This window comes from Scophthalmus maximus, chromosome 6 (assembly GCF_022379125.1).
Source record: "Scophthalmus maximus strain ysfricsl-2021 chromosome 6, ASM2237912v1, whole genome shotgun sequence".
Lineage (NCBI taxonomy): Eukaryota > Metazoa > Chordata > Actinopteri > Pleuronectiformes > Scophthalmidae > Scophthalmus > Scophthalmus maximus.
Window position 1 is genome coordinate 20,482,501 of NC_061520.1, and position 8,782 is coordinate 20,491,282.

Sequence of the window (8,782 nt, forward strand, 5' to 3'; positions counted from 1 at the left end):
CCCTTTCATCCTCAGCCATCCAATTTCCTTCTAACGTATCTTTGAAACGAGCAGCGCATAAATACACCTGAAACTTGATCAGAGGGGGAGAAACTGTCACCATTCACAGGTGGCATCACAGCAAGACTTCCAGCCGTGTCCACATGCTGTGAACAATGCATCCAAAGATGTAAAAGTTTGGCTATTTGATTTATGCTAATGTGCCCCTCACTTTTATTGTTGTCATTGCATTGGCTTTCCAGTTTCCATTGTGTGAGCGTTGCCATCGTTTGTGAAACCGGGTTCTATTCACAAAAGGTTGACATTAATGGATTCCTGATGTCAGGAGCTGTCGGCCACACACCCTTCTGCAGCTCTCCCATTGGAAAGGTGGTTAAAAACTGTGTATGGGTGTCATACATCTTACCCTATTTGAATTTGCACTGCCCTCTGTCTCTTTCTCCAAGTAGAGATATGAAATATTGACTGTTAGCATCTGGGCCTGCAGCCCCCACCCCCCGGTTAAACCACCACCCTCAGCTACTCTGCCATTAAAGTGCTGGCTCAGCGAAGCGTAGGGAGCCAAGAGTGAAGGAGCAAGAGGCTAATTTATATATGGGGTGGGGGACTCTGCAGAAAAGGAAGGCGCAAATACAAAAATATGTATATCAGTTAGGGAGGGAGACGAGCAGTGGCAAATTATGCGTAAACAAAAAATCGTGTGGCGTGCTATTCAATCAATAAGACCAATAATAAGTGAGAAAATAGCAAAAAATGGGGATTTAAATGGAAAGCAAAAAAAGGGAAGAAAAGTTACAAATCTGTGAAAATATCTCTCCAGCAATTTGAATGTGAAGAGTTCGGCACAGAGGGTGTGACAAGACAGCCAATTGTGCAGTAAGTGGTAATTACACACCCCAGTCTGCGGTCTACTGCTGAGATATAAATTGTCTACTTGCCTATTTTACCAACTGTAAAGCAGAGGAGGGAAGTGCAGTGGTGAAGCTGCGGCTCTACGACTATTCTGGGGGGGGGGGGAAACATGCTCTGTCATTAAGATTTTCTCAGTACGGAAAATCAACAGCGGCGACGAAGTCAGTTGTTCACAGCGGCGCTATTATATGTGGCCGTGTTTCCAATTGAAAATTAAAAGGGGACAATGGCAGAGGTCCTGTGGCATGCCCAGCGATAATGACAGGACAAACATAGATGATCTTGAACGGAGTAGAAGAAGAAAAGTTGGCATACAGCAGACAACTTCCTGGGAGAAGAGATAGAGAGTGAGCAAGACTTTCCTCATTTGGTGGCGTCAGTTCTGCGTCAGACTTTTTGTGCTTCACACAGTCTTTGCCTATTTTCCCGTCATGATAATAAATCACGGAGAAGTAGATGACTGTGTATTAAGATTGTCTGTCAGATATACTTTATTTAAGATAAAGTCCCAAACATCACCAGTCTTATCTGGACCGGAATCAGACTGTTGTTGCATTTTTCCAGCATTTATGAAACAACCAACTGACTGCTGTAATCAGGTTGCTATAAGTAAATGACACAATTTGATTTCTCAGAAACCACCAGTGAAGAACTGCAACATAATATTGAGCGAAGGGGTTTGTGCTGCTTTAGGAGGCTTACGCATTGCCAAAGTTAACTGGTGGTTTTGCATCAGATAAAGCACGAAGAACATTTTATCACCCGTTGGGTTGTTTGCACAGTCACAATGCTTGAATGTCTGCACCAGCACATGCTGAACACCGTTTGCTCCCGTAATATGTTTATTATCAATCCACTTCATCGCTGATGGAGTTTGAGTCATAGGCAGGAGGGCGCGCAATAACTCTGCTTGTTTACGTGTTTGGATCATTTCGGGAGTCATGATTGAATTGGATTTATTTTAATGGTTTCTTTCAATCTTAGAACAAAGACATAAAAGTTTTTTTATATGAACCCCTGTCAACAGTCATTTGAGAAACACTGTTGGAAAGTGAAGCTTCAGTTAATGACCGGCAAAACAACATCAAACGCGTATGTAACGCGAGTTAATGGGCCATTAATGTTAGATGTATGGTGATGAAAAAAAGAATAATACTAATTTAGATTGCAAAATTGGTACTTTCCATAAAGGAAATATAAAAATGGAGAGGTATGTCTGAGGCAACACAGTAAGAATGAGGTTGTTCATTCATTCACCGCTTGCACATAGCGTAGGGTCACGACTCCGGGAATTCCAAAGATAGTAGACAACGCAGAAGATCTCATGTATTTTCTTTGATTTTACACTTTTAAAGCATTTAAATGCTGCGTTTAACTTCAATCGGGTTATGGTTATGGTCAGGGTTCGTTGTCATTTGCAGACTAAAGTGAACATCAAAACAACAACTGAACAACTTTTTTATAACACATCAAAATTACGAATATATTGGGGCTCTTTTTTTAAATCACTACATCTTCAACGTGAACGTAGGTAACTGTCTTCTTTCCCTTTTCCATCTTAATAGGCCTCTGTCAAACGAAACAGAATACTCCAGAGCAGAAGATGGTGTCATCCCCTATTAGAAACTAAGAAGAAGAACAAGAAGAAAGTAGAGGAACTGAAATACAAATCTACTGCACAACTAATCACGTTGCATCTCTTATCGTGTTGTGGCCAGTTGTGGCCCTATCCCTATAACATGGCAGCAACTATACAGTAGCTCAAAATGGACATGAAAATTATCCGTAAAAGGGTCCGTAAAATGAAGCCAATGCAGAAGTGCCTGAAGCCTGTATTCTCTGGAATCACCAGCAGAGGGCGACTCACTGGTTGAAAAAAGAAAACAGTTTCTATGGAAGTCTATGAGAAAATGACTATGTACTTCTCACTTGATTGACTTGGGTCAATCACTTGGGTGACATTGGAAGATGATAGGTCCAATATTAAGGGATTTTATATCACAATACTGGGTCAGGTGTCTCACTATCCAATCAGAAGTCTACCTATTACAGTCAGAGTACTTATATTTTTTTCTGTCTCTTTCTGCCATGGACGAGATTGCAGTCATACACAATTTTTGGATTGCTCCGCGGATTGTACGGGGGATTTTTACCTTGTTTTTCAAAGATAAAAGCTTGTCAAGTGGAGAAGTTCTTTGTTGAGAGACATCGATCTAGGACCAGTTACTGTGCGCACTGGAGTCTGAAGTGAAAACATAATTAAACTTGACATGCCAATAGCCGCCACATTTACCAGCAGAAGAGCATAAATTCGAACAAAATAGGGTTGTTTTGCGTCTCAGAAAGACAAAAGAAAAAAAACTTCCAACTCATTAGTTCTGTGTTAATTTTGTCATAGTGTTCTGTGATTTTACACACCACCTGCGCGAGTTTAGTGAGCGCAGTGAAAATTGAAGAGGGCAGTGCACATAAGTTTGTACAGTACGATAGTGGTGATTATTCCAAAAACCTGTGGATATGATATCACTGATTATTTCTGATTAATAGCCATGTGTATAGTACATTGGATGAATGGTAATGAGATGCACAAAGTGTGTGTGTGTGTGTGTGTGTGTGTGTGTGTGTGTGTGTGTTCCATTTTGCTTCCTGGAAGATCTTATCTGTTGTTTTCATTATACATTTGGGTAGGACAAAACACTATCAGAACACAGAAGGACACATTTCATAGACTATTCATAGATTGCAGATTGCTCTTCTTTCACGAGACTGACAAAGGACAAAAGAAAAAAAAAAGAGCTGTTCATTATTCAACTTTGTTGAGTTTATTTGTATTGATCTGTTGTCTAACAGTGTGACATCACAAAAAAATTGTGTGTGTGTGTGTGTGTGTGTGTGTGTGTGTGGGGGGGGGGGGGGGGGGGGGGGGGGTGTCTCTGATACAAGGTTTAAAGGTGTGTTGTGAATCCAAAAAAAGGGCTCGTCTTAAGACCAGAATCATATCGTCAGCTATAACCAAGCTACACACTGTTAACTGTTACATGTGGGGTTAAATTTTCGGAGTGTTAAGATACACGTATTTGTATTTAACCGTTCGGTAAGGGGCTTTTTTCGGTTCGGCACACGTATGGAACGATTCGTTGTAATCCCAAACAAAGCTTAAATTGTGTGAAATAGAACGTTCTCAGAGCCACTGCGCTCAGCAAGGCAGTCCACACCACGCAACAGGCAGCGTCAGCGTGCCGTCGGCTCGTCCCCTCCCCAAAGCAAAACATTGCTCTCCAGTAAGGCACGCCGGGGGGCAGCTCGTTGCAGTATGGCAAGAAATGCTATTAAAACAACGGTATGACGCATCTGCTACAAGAGAGGATACACCAGTGGGACCACTTCAGACAAGTCATCGCATTTAAGTCAACAGCACCCCATTAGTACTCATTTCTTCCAGTGTTTCACCAGCCTGTGTGCAAGGAACCATTAACACCTTCACACTTTATCTACGCCTGTTTGTAGAAACACACACACAAGTCAGTTATTCTGGTCCATTAGGAACTGGGTGGAGCTAGGGTGTGAACTACAGCACGTGAGCTCACCAATCTCGATGCATGAAGGTTACTGAAGAAATCAAGTTCAGACAATCAAACCGACACCCAATTCATTTGAATTAATCTGGACCCAACGTGGTTATTACCTTTTATAAGCTGATAGGGATCTTAGCGTCCGTCAGTCTGCACAAAGGTGTGCTGTTAGCAGGTTGTCCGCCTAAAATAAAACAGGAAAAGAAAATAGAGAATCAAAGCTAAGCAAAATAAACAAAGATAATCTTAACACATAAGGTTTAGCTTTTACCAAAAAGGATAATGTTGAATTCATAGGTTTTCTGGCTTTGTCCAGTTCTTTAATGAAGTTGGGGAAGTTTGCCAGTGATTCATTTGGCAGACTCATGAGTTAGCTCTCGCCCTCGAAGCCCTTTCTCTTGGCTCAAACAGTATTGTTACGACCAGCCTAGGGGTGACCTGAGCGCAACACAAAAGTTTGCTCTCATCTTTCCCAACTTCCAAAGACGACAATGGAGACAGAAGATGCAGTCCAAACTAAAGATATTTATGCTAAGTATATGGTAGATTGACTTCAGGTCGAGCACGGCCAAATCAACAAACAAAACGTCTGTCTTTTAATGAAACTAAATTACCAATCAAACAAAATGGCACAAATTCTTACCTGCCTCCCTAATATCAAGACATGAGAAAAAGGTTCACCAGAACAAAATGGCTACTCACCCCTACACCAGCAGGACTGCTCTACTCAAAAGGTTATCGAAACACAATATCTTGCGACGACTCAGTCTCTCAACAACACAAATTCTAACAAACACTACGGCACAGCGTGGTCTGTCCGGAAGTCAGGAAGATGGCCGAGAAGGGGCGTCGCCATCGGCCTGCATCCTTTTAAAGCCAGCCCGATCAGCTCCAGGCCAATCACCATCCTCCAATCGCCAACTGAAAAAGAGACGTAACAGGAGCAGCACCTCCCACTGGCCGGGAGGGTGAACAACACAAATACACAAATACACATGCACACATGACTCAGGGTCATAACAGCACACACCTGAAGTAAAGAGTTAACCTCAACTGTCTCACTTGTTCATATATCTCTTTGAAAAGCCGCGGTAAACATTTGGGGCTTCGTTGTGCCTCTTCGGTCACATCCTCTCACTCTGTCCTGTCAAGTGTCTCAGACTGTCTTTCATAACACGATATTCTGTGACACTGGTTGTCACTCTGCCCTCTCGACCTGTCCATTGATGATGTCTTTCCCCTGTTTTTCCTTTCCTCCTCGACAGCAAACCATCATGTGACATGAGTGAACATTGTTGTCAATTTTGTCAATTTGTGTTGCCCAGAGCACAATTATAATATTAAAAGACAACTAAGGAATCTATATAACATTAACAATGTAAAAAGCAATAGTTAATAAGATGAAATATAACGTATATACAGTAATGAAGCTATAACAACAACAAAAAAAAGAAGCAATTAAAGAAATGTCCCACTGTTTGTTTCTTTTTCTATTTTGTGCGATGTTTTCATCAAGATCTTAATGAGCGGTTGTAATGTCAATCATATCCTCATGCTCGTTGCTTGTGTGCATAAGTCGTGCACAGCCCCCTCTCTGCTCAGCGGGGTGTGAGGCTGCAGGTGACTGGTTCATGTGCTGGCAAAACAATGTGGACACAACGAGCGGAGCAGGAGTGTTTCCCTGCTCAATTCGGCCCAAAAACTGGCCTTCTTCACGTCCAGGCTGGTTTGACCCACCGTCAGGTGTTTACAGAGACATCACTTCATTAGCGGGTGGATGATGCCGGATGCACATAAGGGCCCCCCCCATCTGCTCCCAGAGCCTGGCCAAGGTTAAATATTCTTCTGGCGACATGGAGAGGAAGGCGGCAGCGATACTGTATGCGAAAAGCAACAATGGACTGGCCAGGTTGAGTTGAGAGTGGAGTGTACTTCATATACGGTCATATTTCATACGCTGTTGAATGGAGAGGCTGCTGCTGAATTTTGAAGACGTTTTCGGGTTAAACAAAGCATTAGGGCCAACAGGTACGGCCCCGCTGGAAGTCAGTAATTGCTGCAGAGATTCTCTGCCCGTCAAACGTTCACCCCGGGCCGGGGGGGGGGGGGGGGTCACCTCAGAGATGAGGGGATTGGCTAATTCGGCTAATTACCCTGGCAGAGACTGATGAGTTCTTCCATTAGCAGGGTCACCCTCTCTTCCCCTGGGGTCCCCCGAGTGGGATCGCACTTAGAAATAGCTCTGCAATCAAATTCCCTCAGTCGTCATTTCTTGTTTTGGAGGATGCACTGATATGACGGAGAGGGAAATGGCGTGTGTGGGGGGATGAGGTGGATATTAGGCGGCGTTATTCTATTTTCCTGAGATAATGGGCACATGAAAAGGTCCTTTCAAAACAGATATAGCTGAAAAGTGCTCTGGGGGAGGAAAAAGACATCTCTCTTCCTCTGAGGGGCCGACTGCAGCAGCCCATCCATCTTGTTCACTGCCGTGGGAATGTTCCTGCTAACAGCACACCTTTGTGCAGACTGAGCCGTCGAGATACTTTCATCCTGCTCTGAACGGACGGGATCACATATTCCAGGCCATTATGCTCTTGGGGGCGAGGAAGATCAAACATCAAATTAGAGCTGATTTAGGGCCATTTAACTGTCTCCCTCGGACACAAAGGAGCCCACCAGCTTTTTCCTCTCTCTTGAGATGGAACAATTCACTCTTTCACTGTGATGCATTATAATGTCTGAATTTCAACTGTCATATCAGCTCTCATTTGGGGAGATTTCCATGGCAACAGTGTAATCGTGCTCGGGTATGTCTGTGGGTATCCCTGTGTGTGTGTGTGTGTGTGTGTGTGTGTGTATTTCTATCATTGTGAGGACCAGTATGAACATTTTCTCGCAACTTCAAACAATCATAGGCAAACAGCTGACATATCGCACGACTCTGAAGTATTGCACTGGGTTAAGGGGCTACAGGGAATTCATTTTTGAAAGTCAATGATTGTCCTCACAAAGAGAGAGGTGTGCAAGTGTGTGTGTGTGTGTGTGTGTGTGTGTGTGTGTGTGTGTGTGCATGCGCGCGTGTGCATTTGTATGCATAAGTACTTTTGTGTTTGTGCGAATGAGGAAAAGCGCGCAGAGGAAAATGTCCTGACCGATCTCGATTTACATGAAAACCAATTACAGCTCGGGCTGAGGGACGTGTTTCGTCACAGAGAGAGAGAGAGAGAAAACAAAGGCGATGCAGAGGAACTTATCACAGCAGAAGAAGCAAAAAGACGTCGAATGGACGAATGGTGAGACACATCCCCGTGGATCATCTGTGGGCCTGTGGGCTTTGATAAGATCAACACTTTCCTTTGGGACAATCTGCAGCTTCTGTATGGGAAGATCCTCTCCTGCTGGCAAACACCGCAGGAGCTCAAAGAACTCAAAGAAAGTCTGAAACATATCTTTATCTCATCCGTCAAGATTTTTTTTGCCATAATCAGTAGCTGTAACACAAGCCCTTTAGCTTTTTTATGACAATCGCGACTAAGAATGTACGTTTCAATTTTAGATTAAAAGCAGACGGTTAAGTAAACAACAGTCTATAATGAGCACCAGATTTCATCCTCCAAGGTTTCCTTCCGCGGTTTATAATTTCAAAATTCAATTTTCTCCCTCGTCAAAAGAACAAACGTTGAAACAAAGCCACACAGCTTGGAGGAAAGTTGTTTCAACAAAAAAAAGGAAAAAAAAGGGAAGGAAGCAGCCATGTTTAGCATTATGTTCCCCCAGCAGGGGGGTGGATGGAGTAGGCTGAGGTTTAGAGCCGTGTGGTCCAGGTCGCGGGAGCAGAAAGGAGGAAATGAGTGGAGACAGCCACTGCTCTCTGCGGCGAGCCCGTGACACCGCCTGGCCAGCTGTCAGACCTGGTTTGTTGGCTGTCAGGCAGCGGCCTGGGATGGGACAGGCGGGCGGGAGCTGAAACATGGAGGTGAGGGCCGGGGAGGCCGAGCAGGACGCACGACAGGCTGAACCGGCTGAACTGGTGGATGCAGATCTGTCAGGGCAGGAGGAAGCTATTACTGCGACGTCAAAGGACACATGATTTCTGCACAAAGTGTGGCAGGCGGCACTTGGGACGGAACACACACACACACACACACACACACACACACAATGAAGCTCGCAAAATACTGCATTTGACTGAATTCACGAAGAGATGTTTTTGTCCTGTGCAGCGATGAAACAGGAAACGGAGCTGCTGCATGACCTCTGGCAGGTGATCACTACACCTCATAACAAGAAGCAAC

The 8,782-nt window shown here is 44.0% G+C and overlaps 1 protein-coding gene across 1 annotated transcript in view; it reads right to left on the reverse strand.

The window, feature by feature from the left end:
* LOC118309853 (cadherin-4) overlaps window positions 1–5,272 on the reverse strand; it is a 197,253-nt gene extending 191,981 nt beyond the window's left edge. The window contains exons 1-2 of the mRNA XM_035632407.2: window positions 5,187–5,272; window positions 4,598–4,668 (exon numbers count right to left, since the gene is read on the reverse strand). The gene's annotated coding sequence lies outside the window, so the exon portion shown is untranslated. The remainder of the gene's footprint in view (window positions 1–4,597; window positions 4,669–5,186) is intronic.
* Between the last annotated feature and the right edge of the window lie 3,510 nt (window positions 5,273–8,782).